The 15,172-nt window shown below is 31.8% G+C and overlaps 1 protein-coding gene across 2 annotated transcripts in view; it reads left to right on the top strand.

Moving 5' to 3' along the window:
• LOC140434718 (hepatic sodium/bile acid cotransporter-like) overlaps nt 1-15,172 on the top strand; it is a 197,187-nt gene that overhangs the window by 100,370 nt on the left and 81,645 nt on the right. The gene's annotated exons all lie outside the window — the stretch shown is intronic.

Below are 15,172 nucleotides of genomic sequence, written 5' to 3'. Positions count from 1 at the left end.
ATATTCCAAACAAGAAAAGACGACGGTGCGCATTTGAAAATTGCACTTCTGTTGTTAGAACCATGTGTAGAAAGTGTGATTTGGGGTTGTGCATTAATTGTAATGAGCAGTTTCATAGAAAATAATTCTCTATACATACCTATGTAAAACATATTTTTTGTTTAAATATATAATTTAATAAAGCTTTCGCGTTTTTTCTTATTTTGCTCCCTCTATGTCCTAGAGTGACATATATGTCACAGCTTGTAATTTTTTTTTGTTAACTTTTTTTTGAAAATAAGCTCAGAAACTCAACTAGAGGACTCATACGAACAATAAATTACCATAAAATATATCATTTTTCAAAAATATAATAATTCAGGATATTAAGGGTTAAATTTATTACTAAAAGACGGACCTGTTTTTGCTTAATACAAGTCTAGTTAGGATTTAAGTGTTTTAATTTTATTACCAAATACTAGTCTGTTTTTACTTATTACATGTTTATACTAAATTTACAATCAAGATGCAGTAGAAATAAACAAACCAAGACACGTTAAATGCTACTAGGAGTACTCCTGAATTATAATTTACAATGTACCCTTATACATTGTAAATCTCAAATCATTATTTCCAAAGTTTATACATTGTAAATTTCTACTGCAGCTTAGTTGCAATTTAGTATAGTTAGGTTTTTTGATTGATAAGTTCTGTTTAACTGTCTACATGTATTGCCAAAATACGAGTTTGTTAATACTTATTACATGTCTAGTTAGGATTTTTGATTGATAATTTTGTTTAAGGGCAAAATGAAAGACTACATGATTACCGAGGGCCGAAAGTCCCTGAAAACTTCTATATTGTTTATTTTAATAAATTACAGTTATTTTTAATTGCAAATATTTCATTCAAAAGAAACTTTCTATTTATTCTGATGGACTTGAGGCCCTCAGTAATAACGTAATCTTTCATTCTCCGTTTAAATTTTAAAAAAATACTTATTAGTTTTCTCAGGATTCCAAAAAAATGAATACATTTAGAACACATTGAAAATTTTGACAGGAGACATTATGCGCCTTTCCCCTTAAGTGTTTTAACTGTTTTTACTTATTACATGTCTAGTTAGGTTTTTTTATTGATAAATGTTGTTTAAGTGTTTTAACTTTGTTACCAAATACAAGTCTAGTTAGGTTTTTTTTTTAATGATAAATTATGTTTAGGTGTTTAACTTTATTACCAAATTCTAGTCTGTTTTTACTTATTACATGTCTAGTTAGGTTTTTTGATTAATAAGTTCTGTTTAAGTGTTTAACTTTATTACCAAGTTTCATAAATAAACAGTAGTGAAGCCCAAAATGCCTTTTTATTACATTTACCAGAGCTGTTAGGATAGTATTATTAATAACCGGTTAATATAGGCATTATTAATCATGACCAACTGCTAAGGTTATTATTAATATTTATCGGTTATTATTAATACAGACCGGACTTATCACATTGACCGTAACATATATATATATATATATATATATATATATATATATATATATATATATATATATATATATATATATATATACAGTAGACTCCCTCTATAACGAGAACTGAAATGACAGACTAACTACCTCGTTATAAGCCGATCTCGTTATATCAGACAATCATAATACTGTGCATACATATGAATCTGTAGTTTTCTAAACCATTAACTTCCTATAGTGAAGCCATTCGGAGCAATATAAGATGCTAATAAATATTGTTTGAATGGCGTTTTTGAAAAAAAGTTATTTACTTTTATTGTCAATGAAATATATTAAAGCATAAAAGAGCTGTTTACTTTTATTATCAATGATATACGTTAAAACAAAAAATCTGTACTTATATTTTTTCCAACTACATAATGTATAAAGCGTATTTTCAAGGATATCATAAACTATTGCTTCTGCAATTTTAAGAACTCTGTCATTTTTAACTGCTTTAAATGGTCCAGTATCATTCTATCATATTTTCTAAAGATGTGAAACAGTTGTATTTATTCATTGTAAAGAAGTTTATTGCGGGCTGCAGTTAAGTTTATTGAGGGGCTGTTTGAAAAGGTATTTATTTATAGCCCGACCCGACCAAAAACGTAAAAAACACGTTTTTGGATCTTATTTTCTCTCGTTATAACCAAATTTCCCCCGCTATAGACGGTTATAGTTCAATGGAAATTTCACGGGACATCTAATGTATCTCGTTATAAGCGAAACCTCATAATAACCGTGTTCGTTATGGAGGGAGTATACTGTATATATATATATATATATATATATATATATATATATATATATATATATATTAATATATATACACATATATTTTTTACTTACTTTACTTAATCAGTAGACCCATTTGTACCTTTCGGTGTTGGGCCGTTTAAAATACAATTCATTACATTACACTATTTGACGGTCTTCTGAGGTGTCCTAGCTCTTAACGAACTTTCTCCATTCCTTCCTATTGGATGCCATCTGTGTTGCTTCCTGCCAAGTCTTACCCTTACTCTGTAGTATCTGCGAGATGTCACTGTTCCATTCTTTAATGGGTCTTCCTCTTCTGTTCTTCCCTATTGGTTTGGCGTCCCACACTCTTTTAACTTGTCTATTATTGTCCATCCGGGTTAGATGTCCGAACCATGCCAATTTTTTCTCTTTGATTGTCTCGAGTATCGGTTTGATTTTGAGTCTTTCTCTTATTTCTTCATTTCTGATTCTATCAGTTCTTTTTACTCCTATCGTTCTTCTGAGGTATTTCATCTCTGCTGCCTGAATTCTGCTCTGATGTCTTTTGTTTAATATCCAATTTTCTGCTCCATATGTCACTGTAGGTCTATATATTGTTTTGTATATTGTCATCTTGGTCTTTGTTGATATTTCTTTGTTATTAAGGAATCCTCTATTTAGTGCTTGGAATAGTTTTCCTGTGTTTTCCATTCTGTTGTTAAGGTCATCCTCGATGTCTCCTTTGTTGTTGATTACTGTTCCTATTTGTCTGTATTATTTTTTGTTGGTCTATCATTACTTCTATTTGATCTTCCGTCCCTTGTTTCCTTGATATTTTCATTATTTGAGTCTTCTCTTTGTTTACGTTTAGGTTGTATTTGCTTGCTTCTAGGTTCCATTTCTCTAAGTTGTATTTCAGTTTTTCTGCAGTTTCCGCAATTAATACTATGTCGTCTGCAAATATACACATCTCAGCATTTATCATTTGCATTCTGTTCCAACCGATGCAGTATTTCTTGAATGTTTTCTTACATTCTTTCACTATCTCATCTATAACATTTATGAATAGTAGTGGGCTGAGACTTCCCCCTTGTCTAACTCCTTGGGTTGTTTCGAATGGTTCTGACTGTATATTTAACATTCTTACTGTATTTGTTGTTTTCATGTATATACTCTTTGTTGCTTCTATCAGTTCTTCACTTACTTGTTTCTTCTTTAGACTTTCCCATATATCTTTTCTTTTGACTGAGTCGAATGCTTTTTCCATGTCTATAAAACTCAGATGTATTTCTTTATTTTTCTTTAAGGCTTTTTCTATTACTTGTTTCATGGTGAATATATGGTCTTGTGTGTTGTGTCCTTTCCTGAATCCACTTTGTACATCCTCTAATTTATGTTCTATTTCTTTTCTAATTTTCCTTTCTATTATGGTTTCGTATACTTTTGGTGCTACACATAGTAGTGATATACCTCTATAGTTCCTACAGTCTCTTGTGCTTCCTTTCTTGTATATAGGTATAATTACTGCATTTGTCCATTCTCTGGGTATTACTTTTCTCTTCCATATTAGGTTATATATGTATAACAATTTTTCTTTTGCTTTTACTCCTATATATTTCATCATTTCTGGTGCTACTTCATCGCTTCCTGGTGCTTTTCCAATCTTTATCTTTCTTATTGCTTCTTCCAGTTCTTCTTTTTCTATAGTTTCTGTATTTTCCGTGTTTTTCATGGATACTCTCCTGTTGTGGCTTTCCTTCTCCATTGTATTCGCTTGATTTCCATTCAGTATCAGCTGAAAATGTTCCCTCCATCTTTCCATTATTGTCTTATCGTCGTTTATTATTGTTCCTTCCTTGTTCATTATTTGTTTCAGTTTCGTTTCTTTGTTGCTTCTTAGGTTTTTCAGTGTTCTGTAAAATAATTTTACGTTTTCTGTGCTGTTTTCTTCCATTTTTTCCCCGAATTTTTCCCAACTTTTCTTTTTCTCTTTCTTAACTATCTCTTTAACTTTTGTTCTTTGTCTCTTATAATTTTGATATTTTTGTTGTGTTTTGTCTTGGATGTATTCTTTCCATAATTTCTTCTTTTCTTTTATTTCTCTTTTCACTTCATCGTTCCACCAAGATGTTCGTTTTCCTCTGTTGTTATTTCTTGTGGTTCCACATATTGATTTAGCTGTTTTTATCATCGCATTTTTAAATTTTCCCCATTCTTCTTCTATTGTTTCTGTTATTTCATGTTCATTATCCATCTCTTTCTCTAGTCCTTCTGAGTATCTTATTCTCGTTGTTTCTTCCCTTAGTTTATAAATTTTTATTATTTCTTTGTTTTTTCTGTTTATGTTCTCATTTCTTTTTATTTCTTTTCTTTTGCTTTTGAATGTGGTTTCTAGTAGATAGTGGTCACTACCAATTTCATAACTTCTTTTTACCCTTACGTCTCTTATCCAGTTCTTCTCTGTTTTTTGCACTATAGTATAGTCTATAATTGATTGTTCGTCTCTTGATTTGACTTCTCTTGTGATCTTGTGTATCCTTTTATGTTGGAAGTGTGTGTTCATAATCACCAGGTTATTGTCTAGACAGAATTCGAGTAGTAATTTTCCATTTTTGTTTAGTTTGTCCTCCCCATAAGGTCCGATGACATTGTTCCATTTTTCTGTTTCTTTCCCAACTCTACTGTTCAGGTCTCCTGTGATCACAATTTTCTCTGTACAATCATTTATCACTTCTTGTAATTTGTCCCAGAATTCATTCTTTTCGTTTTTTGTTGCGTCTTCATCTGGTCCATAACATATGATTAGGTTTGTATTGGTTTCCTCTGTATCCATATCTATGTCTACTCTTAGTATACGTTCGTTGTAATATATCCAATTTTTTATTTTGTTGATACTCTCCTTCTTTATCATGCACGCTACTCCTGCCTGAGCTCTCTTCGTTTCTTCCACTCCACTGTATATTAGTAACATTCCGTTTTCTAATATTATTGATCCTTTTCCTTTTTTCTTTGTCTCTGTTATAGCTACTATTTCAATGTTCTTATCTCTAATTTCTTCCCCCAGTTCTATTTCCTTCCCATTTATACCTCTCACATTCCATGATGCCATTTTCCAAATTGTTTTGTTCTTTTCTGTGTTTAAGTTGTACTTCAATTTGTTTTTACTCCCGTTTGTGTTATTATCTTTAGATCTGCTCATGTCCCTGTTCTGTGCCTGTTTTGTTTCTCGGTCCGTTATTGTGTTTTCTTCAGCTAGTTTTTTGAACTAGTTGGTTCTGTATTGTATGTTATTTTTTCTATCTGGCTTGTTTTTTGATTCCATTTCCACTTAATGCCTTCAATAATTATGAAACCATATCCAATTTTTGTCCTTTTTCTATTAGTCTTTTCATCTGCTGCTATCTTCCTAAGATTTCTTTGTATCTCTATCTCTTTTAATGTTAGGTCACATTCTATATATACTCTATGTTGCTTACACTATACACATATATAATATATTAATATTATTATTTATGTGATATGTTTTGTATTATTTATTAAATGTTCATAACTATTTTATTATTAGATTTCAAAATAATAATTACAATAAATCACTGTATGACCGAGAACTGTCAATTTTTAAATGCGTTAGTGGCATGTCTAATTGGCAAATTTTTTACGTGTTTGGTTCATACGCTGGTATATGTGAGTTCGAATCCCAATATGAATTTCCTTTTTTATTTTTGAAATATTTAAATACCTCACGTGTAGCGTTATAACTGCTACATTGCCTGCTTTCTTTCTTATGTTAATATATTTCGTTAATTCTGTTCTCCAATTTCCATATCTTCTGTCATAATTCATATTCTTCTATATCCTCCATTGTATCTCTTATTTTTCTATATATTTTCTCAGATATAGATTGTATCAGAATTATGTCGTTACTTAATTGATTCATTATTCTCTTTTCATTTTTACTGGTATTTGGTATAAAAACCAGTTGACGTCCAAAATTATCTTCTTTATATATATATATATATATATATATATATATATATATATATATATATATATATATATATATATATATATATTTCAGTATCTACCTTTCCTATTTTCTTAATAATCATCATTTTTATCTTTTACTCAAGTTTCTAAAGAATGAATTTTATTTTCATCTCTATTTCTGTTACTTTGGAACGAGAGGTGCCATCTTTATTCTCTGTTTAGTTTAATGCTAGTGACAAAGACTCCTTTTTGTTGACATTTCCCCCTTCCCGTTCGATACAAAAGTCGATATAATGGCTTTTATTTCTAAAAATGTCGATTTTCTTCATGACTTCTGTAAAACTATAATAACCAATTGTTGTGTCGTCTCCTGAATTAGGAGTCAACCTCCGGGATACATTTCTCAGGTGCGGGTCAATTTATATTAACATCCAGAAGACCAACCGGCCTGAGAATGGCACTATCATTCCAATAGGAGAGTTGACTCCAGGGCAAGAAAATCCACAACTAACAACATGGCTTGCTAACAACCATAGCAGAAAAGACCAGGATAAAACCTAGGATTTGGTGACAAGCATTTTTCCTTACTATAATGTAACACTGTAGCAAGAAGTCAAATAATTTTTATTTAAATTCAATATAATATTTAAACATGTATTTTTCTGCCCTTTTTGTTTAATATTTTAATAAACATGTGTTAATTTAACTGTGTATTGTTTCTTCTTTTTACTTGTTTGCGTGTGTTGCTCCAGAGTAGGCCATATTCACGTCCTGAGTGAGCTAGCCAGGGAGTGTTTCGTATAACGTCTAATGTAGCAATTTTGCAATTGATACATTAGGGGTTATGACGTTAAAAATTGGTCCCAACGGGAAACGATTTGTCACTCCAACGTTGTTAGTGATGTTAGTCGGTTTGTAGCAGCAAACTAAGGTTTGCGGTTACAAGTTGACAACAGCAGCTCAACGTTGGGATGTTACAAATTGAGCCTCGAAGGATTACAAATTGGCACCCAATGAATGTTCGTTGGAACGTTACAAATTGGTGCCTAACGTTACAAATTGGCGCCCAACGTGGGGCCCGAACCCACGACCCTGAGATTAAGAGTCTCATGCTCTTTTATTAAGAGCTTAAGAGTTTATTTTAATAAACATGTGTTAATTTAACTGTGTATTGTTTCTTCTTTTTACTTGTTTGCGTGTGTTGCTCCAGAGTAGGCCATATTCACGTCCTGAGTGAGCTGGCCAGGGAGTGTTTCGTATAACGTCTAATGTAGCAATTTTGCAATTGATACATTAGGGGTTATGACGTTAAAAATTGGTCCCAACGGGAAACGATTTGTCACTCCAACGTTGTTAGTGATGTTAGTCGGATTGTAGCAGCAAACTAAGGTTTGCGGTTACAAGTTGACAACAGCAGCTCAACTTTGGGATGTTACAAATTGAGCCTCGAAGGATTACAAATTGGCAGCCAATGAATGTTCGTTGGAACGTTACAAATTGGTGCCTAACCTTACAAATTGGCGCACCAACGTAATATACTCTGAGTAATGCATACATTCTTGTATTTAGTTGAAACAATACTTTTATATTTTCTTGCTATTATTATCTTTAACATTTTTCTTCCTATTTTGAGTAGTAAATTTATTAAATTTCAGTAAAAATATCTATTTTCTATCTTACTTACTTTTTTATACTTATTTTTTTATCTAGTTTTTACTGATAGTTTTTTTTTATCACCAACCTTTTTTGTCTGCTGGTTATCATTAACCTTGACAAGTCCATGTGTTGTTGGGTAGTGTTACAACTTAATTAAATATAAAATAGTAGTTTTATATTATTTTCGTAAATTTAATTATCTTTATCTTTAAAGTTGATTTGGTTACTTGTTGGTTTACATAAATTATTGTTTTTTAAATAATCTTACAAAATGGCTACCATCAACCCTAAGCATTTGAAAACTGATGAGTTAACCTATGAGTTAATTATTAGAGATCTTGAGGTTCCTTCTACTGTCGATGAGAAAAGAAGAGTCCTTAGTGGAATTTTGTCTCAGGAAGCATCAGACAGAAGCTTCTCTGAAACAGTTGTCCCTCTTGAATTTGAGCAAGACCATAATCAGGCCTTGGCTACTCTTGCTGATTTATCTAGTATCATCGATGAATTTTCAGGTAGTAAGTCTGATTATAGGTACAAATGTATTTGTTCTCGTTTAACTCATTTGTCTGGCCGTGTATCTCGTCTGAAAACCACTTCTTCGACGCACTTACTATAATGTAACACTGTAGCAAGAAGTCAAATAATTTTTATTTAAATTCAATATAATATTTAAACATGTATTTTTCTGCCCTTTTTGTTTAATATTTTAATAAACATGTGTTAATTTGACTGTATATTGTTTCTTCTTTTTACTTGTTTGCGTGTGTTGCTCCAGAGTAGGCCATATTCACGTCCTGAGTGAGCTAGCCAGGGAGTGTTTCGTATAACCTCTAATGTAGCAATTTTGCAATTGATACATTAGGGGTTATGACGTTAAAAATTGGTCCCAACGGGAAACGATTTGTCACTCCAACGTTGTTAGTAATGTTAGTCGGATTGTAGCAGCAAACTAAGGTTTGCGGTTACAAGTTGACAACAGCAGCTCAACGTTGGGATGTTACAAATTGAGCCTCAAAGGATTACAAATTGGCACCCAATGAATGTTCGTTGGAACGTTACAAATTGGTGCCTAACGTAACGTGCCTAACGTTAATCTTATTAAATATATGTAATATACTCAAAAATGCTAAATTTTAAAATAAAATGAAAATTTACAACATAATCCGAGTTGTTGGTTTTTTATTTTTATCTTTCACAAACATTTTTTGAAGTTATACTTCTATACGCGCGTTCGAACTTGGAAACGTGTATGGGAATGAATCGACAAAATCATTGTATATGTAAGATATAGGTAAGAGAGAGACAGAAGATATATTTTCTCTCTCGAGAATAAAAATATTCCTTTTGTAAATATATTTAATATTTATTAATCTTATTATTTTTTTATTAATATTATTATCATGGTAAATTAAACATATGCGTAACTAAGTTATGTATATTGTCATTTGTAAATACTTATGAGTATTGCATTTTAATTAGTATTGTATTATTATATTGAATTATGTTGCAGTGTATTGTATTGTATTTTTATATTAATAATAAAATAAACAATGAATTTTATTGCAGAGTATGTGTAAAAAAATTTTTTGCATTCAACTCCTTTTATACACATGAAAATAAAAATATATATTTTCATTAAAATATTGATTCAATCCTTTATTTACTATGCTCCTATTACAGGTCAAATGTTTATATACAGCAAACGATGCACCATATACCTATATACCTAATTCTTTTTGTCTTTCTGCTCTCTCTTACCTATAGCATTACATATGTAATGATTGTGCAGATTGACTCCCATATAAATTTGTAACGGCGAACGCGTGTATAGAAGTATAACTTCTACCGGCATCACAGTGTACGATTTGACTAATCTAAGTGGACAAAAGGTATTTAAATTTTATTGTTAAAACTACGTTTAATCACTTCCATTTCACTTTTAAATACATACTTTAACTGATGATACAAAACAAAGACCCCAGCAGATTGCAGATCTTTTAGAAACAATGGCCGAAACTACCTGCACCTTTTTCAGGTAGACGATCGGCCGCTCAGTATGACCGTTAACGCTAACTTGTGTACACGTGTCTTGGTTTTCAGTGCAATTTTAAGTGCTTTTTTATGATGGATTCGACATCTACAGGTAATTATGCATTTACTTAATGAACCAGATATAAACAAATATGCATTTGAAAATATATAATACCCAATACAAAATAGGTCATCAATTTTTTTTATTCATTTGTCATACGTAACATTCATTTAGATATATATTATGTTGTCAAGTGTAGTAAAGCTGTAGGTATGATCTTAAAGTACTCTCTATTTAGTACACTTTCATAATATAATTACTGTTTTTTGCGATTTTTAACATATTTAGTAAATAAAATATAAACAGATATGTATTTTTAAATACTATACTTGTCTTAATACTCAATACAAAATAGGTCATCAAAATTATTTATTCATTTGCCATACGTATCTTTCATTTAGATATGCTATGTTGTCAAGTGTAGTAAAGCTGTATGTACTTATTGTCTTAAACTACTTTCTATTTCGTACACGTTCACGGGCGCCCATATTAAAAATTTAAGAGGGGGCTACACGTAAAGATGTTTCACATTATATTTTGTAAACTTTGGATAACCATATAGTTTAAAGCATCCGAAAAGCTAGAAGGGGTCCATGGTCTCCCCTGCTCATAGGTATGGGCGCCTATGTACACTTTCATAATACATTGTATAATTAATATTTCTTGCGTTTTTTAACATATTTTATGTTTGTGTTTACAGGTGCCCAAATGAAGCGGAAATTATTATTTGAATTTTGGCGTTCTATACCGGCTAATGGTCGATTAAATGCAGTAATCAACTTTGTGAAGATGAGTTTTGATGATCTGGATATTGATCAAGAACAAGAGAAGCAGTTAAAGGTGTTCTTAAAAAATGAATGCGAAAAAATTCGAGTCAAATGGGTTCAGAAGCAAAGACGACTGGACTTGTTTTTAAGTGAATACGAACAATGGTTAAATAATGATTTAACTTTCGATATGCTGATATTAGCAAATCAATCTCCAAAACCAAGTACTAGTGGTGGTACACCTCAAAAAACTTTTATGGATAGCTCCAAAAAGACAAAAAAGAGGAAAATTCAACATTTACTTAGCGACTACAGTAAAGACCAATTATCGTTTGCTGCACAATTAAGTGTCCGAGCGAGTGGCAAACGTAATGCTGCTATATTGATGGAAGAAGTATCGTCAGCCTCACCAAAACGTGCTTCCACATATAAGAAAGCAAGAAAAAATTTAGATGTCCAAATGAAACAAAGACCCTATACACCTGAAGAAGCTTTGGCCTTTTTTATAGCAAACAATTTTACTGTCCAATCTTATAAGAATGTACAACAAGAGGCAAAAGAAAGAGGTTTTAATGCGTATCCATGTTATAATTACGTAGCAAAGGTAAAAGAGCAGTGTTATCCTCGAGTTGAAAATATTACAGTGACTGGTATATCGGCGGAAGTAAGACTGGATGCTCTACTTAATCATACCGCACAGAGAATATGTAAGAACATTCTAGGAGAAAGGTTAGACACCAACATGCAAAATTATTCTTTAATATATAAGTGGGGGTGTGATGGTTCATCAGGACATAGTTTATATAAGCAACCGTTTGAGGATCCAGAGAGCACAGATGAATATATGTTTATAATCTCATTAGTTCCAATAAAACTCGTAAACAATCTACAAGAGACCATATGGCAAAATCCTCGGCCATCATCACCAAGATTCTGTAGAGTACTCAAATTTATTTATAAGAAAGAAAGCGAAGCACTGATAAAAGATGAATGTAGAGCGATTGAAAGTCAAATTCAAGAGTTAGTTCCAACTCTTATAGAAGTCCGAGGCGTTACCATCTCGGTCACGCATCAAATGATTCTGACAATGATTGATGGTAAAGTGTGTAATGTGTTAAGTGATAATAGATCAACTCAAAGGTGTTTTATCTGTAAGGCAACATCTAAAGAAATGAATACAGCATTAATAACGAAAGAGCCAGACGATAATATGTACCAGTTTGGAATATCTAGCTTACATGCTTACATTCGTACGATGGAATGCCTTTTAAATATTAGTTATCGTCAAGATTTTTGTGAGTGGCAAGTAAGAGGAGACAATAAAAAAGAAATGTTTAAAACAAAGAAAGACGAAATCAAGAAAAAATTTAAAGAAGTGGGTCTCATTATCGACAAAGTAAAACCAGGATTTGGTACCAGTAACGATGGGAATACCGCAAGAGCATTTTTTTATAATTATACGACCACAGCACGCATCATCAACCTTAATGAAGGGCTCATTCACAATTTTGGGACGATTCTTGCAGCTGTTGCGTCTGGTTATGAGATTGACTCTGTTAAATTTCAGAACTACTGTATAAAGACTAGGAAACTATATTTAAGTTTGTACCCATGGTATAACATGCCTGTGACTGTTCACAAAATATTGGTACATGGAGCAGACATAATCAAAAATTCACTAATACCGGTAGGGCAAATGTCTGAAGAAGCATCCGAGGCTAAAAATAAAGAAATAAGAAGAGTCAGACTGGGACATACAATGAAAATTTCAAGACAGCGAAGCAATTATGACTTAATTAAATATTTATTAATATCATCTGATCCATATATATCGTTGTTGCGAAAACTTCCACTAAAACAATTTTCTAGACATGATAGAGATATAAAATTTCTATTAAAACAATAAAAACTATTTAAAATTTGGTCATGCCTTTTATTTACCACAATTAACTATGATTTTATCATAAAATGTAATTTAGAATCACTTAAGAGAGTTTCAGAGTTTTGTCCACCTAGATTAGTCAAATCGTACACTGTGCGGCAGTCCCACTGGACTGCCACACCCGTTTTTTATTGTTGGTTTCTAAAAGTTACTCTATCATGCATTTGCTTATTATAAGTCGTATAATGCCAGAAATTATACAGTTAAGTAAATATACTTCCCGTCTTTTTTACCTTTAATTATTCTACTTTTTCTAAAGTTTCTGAACAATATCAATACTTTACGGAACATACCTAACATTTCTTTGAAGTCTAATATTTATTGTTTAAATCCCATTTTTTGACTTTTTTAAGAAAATTTTTTTAATTGGTAGTGTTCAATATTTTTTGGAACTTAGTATTAGAAAAAATGATTTTACTGCATAGTTGATTAAAGATTTCTCCATCACTATTTTAAAATTTTTTTAGTTTTTTATTTATTAAATTTTAAAACTTAGTAAAAAATTAAAAATTCGTCTTTTATTCTACGCCACTCTTTTATTGTACGCCACTGCCTCGCACTAGACACGTTCACGTTATTCATCGTTTTGTCGATTGTCGATGCCCGGTGCCCGGTTGACTCAGTTCTCAGTTGATTCTCAACTTTTGTGCGAGACGCTTCAAGTCTGTTTGCCTTGTGAGATAGTGTTTTTACAGTTTATTTCCTTTTAAAACAATTATTTTCGAAATGACCACGAGTAAGCCATCAATAATAGTTTACTAATATTCGCTCAAAATGTCGGTGATTCAAACATAAAACATATGGTGGACCAAATCGCTTTGTCCAGAAACACCGTCATGGGCCGAATTGATGATATGGGCCAGGATGTTGAAACACAAATTATCGACGGACTACGAGACTGCAAATATTTTTCAGTGGCTTTGGATGAAAGCTGTGACATCACAGGTAATGCGCAGTTGAACATATTTGTACGCTTCGTGACAGATAGTTTCGATGTTGTGGAGGAGCTATTAGATTTGCGAAAACTGGTCTGCACAACAGGACAGGATGTCTTGGATCAAGTGAAAAATGTTATTGAAGGTAGCAAAGTGGAGTCGGTTTGTACAGATCGAGCGCCTTCCATGGTTGGTCGAATCAAAGGATTTGCAACGCTACTTGAAAACTTTTTAGGAAGAAATGTTTTCAAATTCCATTGTATAATTCACCAAGAAGCGTTATGTGCCAAGGACCTCGATCTATCCTCGGTGATTGAGCCTGTATCGCGGTGTATCAATAAAATACATGCTCGAGCTAGTAATCGACGACTATTCCGAGAACTTTTTCAGGAAGAAACGGAGGAGGCAGGTGAATTACTCCTTTATTGCAGTGTTCGATGGTTGTCCAAAGGGAATGCACTGGCAAGATTTTGGAATTTGAAAGAGTGTGTTTTGCAATTTTTGGATGAGAATGAGGAATTGCCAAACGAGTGCTCTCTGTTGAAAAATGAAGACAGGCTATGGGATCTAGCTTTCCTTGCGGACATAATGGGACATTTGAACATATTAAATTTAAGATTACAAGGAAAAGATTGTATTTTTCCAACCTTAGTTAGCCACGTAAGCTCGTTCAAATACAAACTATCACTTTTTTATTCAGATTGTAATGAAAAAAAAACTCATTCATTTTAAATTCATGAAGGAATTAGCCATCAAATTAAATAATGTTCCAAATTACGATAAGTTTAAAAATTTAATGTCAAGTCTTCAAAGCTCATTTATTACGAGATTTCAGGATTTCCAGGAGGAAAATAAAAATATTCAACTTTTCACAAATCCTTTTTCCATTTCACTTAAAGACGTTGAAAATTATCCTCCGGAATTCCAAATGGAAATAATAGATTTGCAAAGTAACATTTTGTTGAAAAATAAACATAACGAGCTTGTTTCAAGTACAAGTAATTCAAATTATATTGAATTTTGGAAATACGTTTCCACAGCTGATTTTCCATATCTTCACAATTTTGCTTTGCGGTATTGTTATCGTTTTGGTTCGACGTATGTTTGTGAAGAAATGTTTTCAATTATGAATATTATTAAATCACAATATCGTTCAAAATTAACCAATAATCATTTAAAAAATCTAATTTTATTAGCTGTAACAAAAATTGACCCCAACATTCAAGATTTAATTAAGAAAATTGAGATTCACAAGCCACATTAACCACATCAACCATAAACATGTACTGTACTACTAGTAATAAACAATCTCGAGTAGTTGATAATTATATTTTTTTACTATTTAAACTAAAAAAAAGGTCGTAGAAAAAGTACAGTATTCTACTCGCATGTAATGGCTATTACTCACTCTGATGAATTACGACACGAGCTTTCGCTCGTGTCGCAAACTTCATCATGGTGAGTAATAGCCATCATTACATGCTCGTGGAATAATATACTATTGTAGCTACATATATTTTTTGTTATTTCATACAAATTCCACCTACCTATTGAAT

The sequence above is a fragment of the Diabrotica undecimpunctata genome, chromosome 2 (assembly GCF_040954645.1).
Source record: "Diabrotica undecimpunctata isolate CICGRU chromosome 2, icDiaUnde3, whole genome shotgun sequence".
Lineage (NCBI taxonomy): Eukaryota > Metazoa > Arthropoda > Insecta > Coleoptera > Chrysomelidae > Diabrotica > Diabrotica undecimpunctata.
Note: the sequence above shows the minus strand (reverse complement) of the source record. Positions and strands in the feature narration are given on the sequence as shown.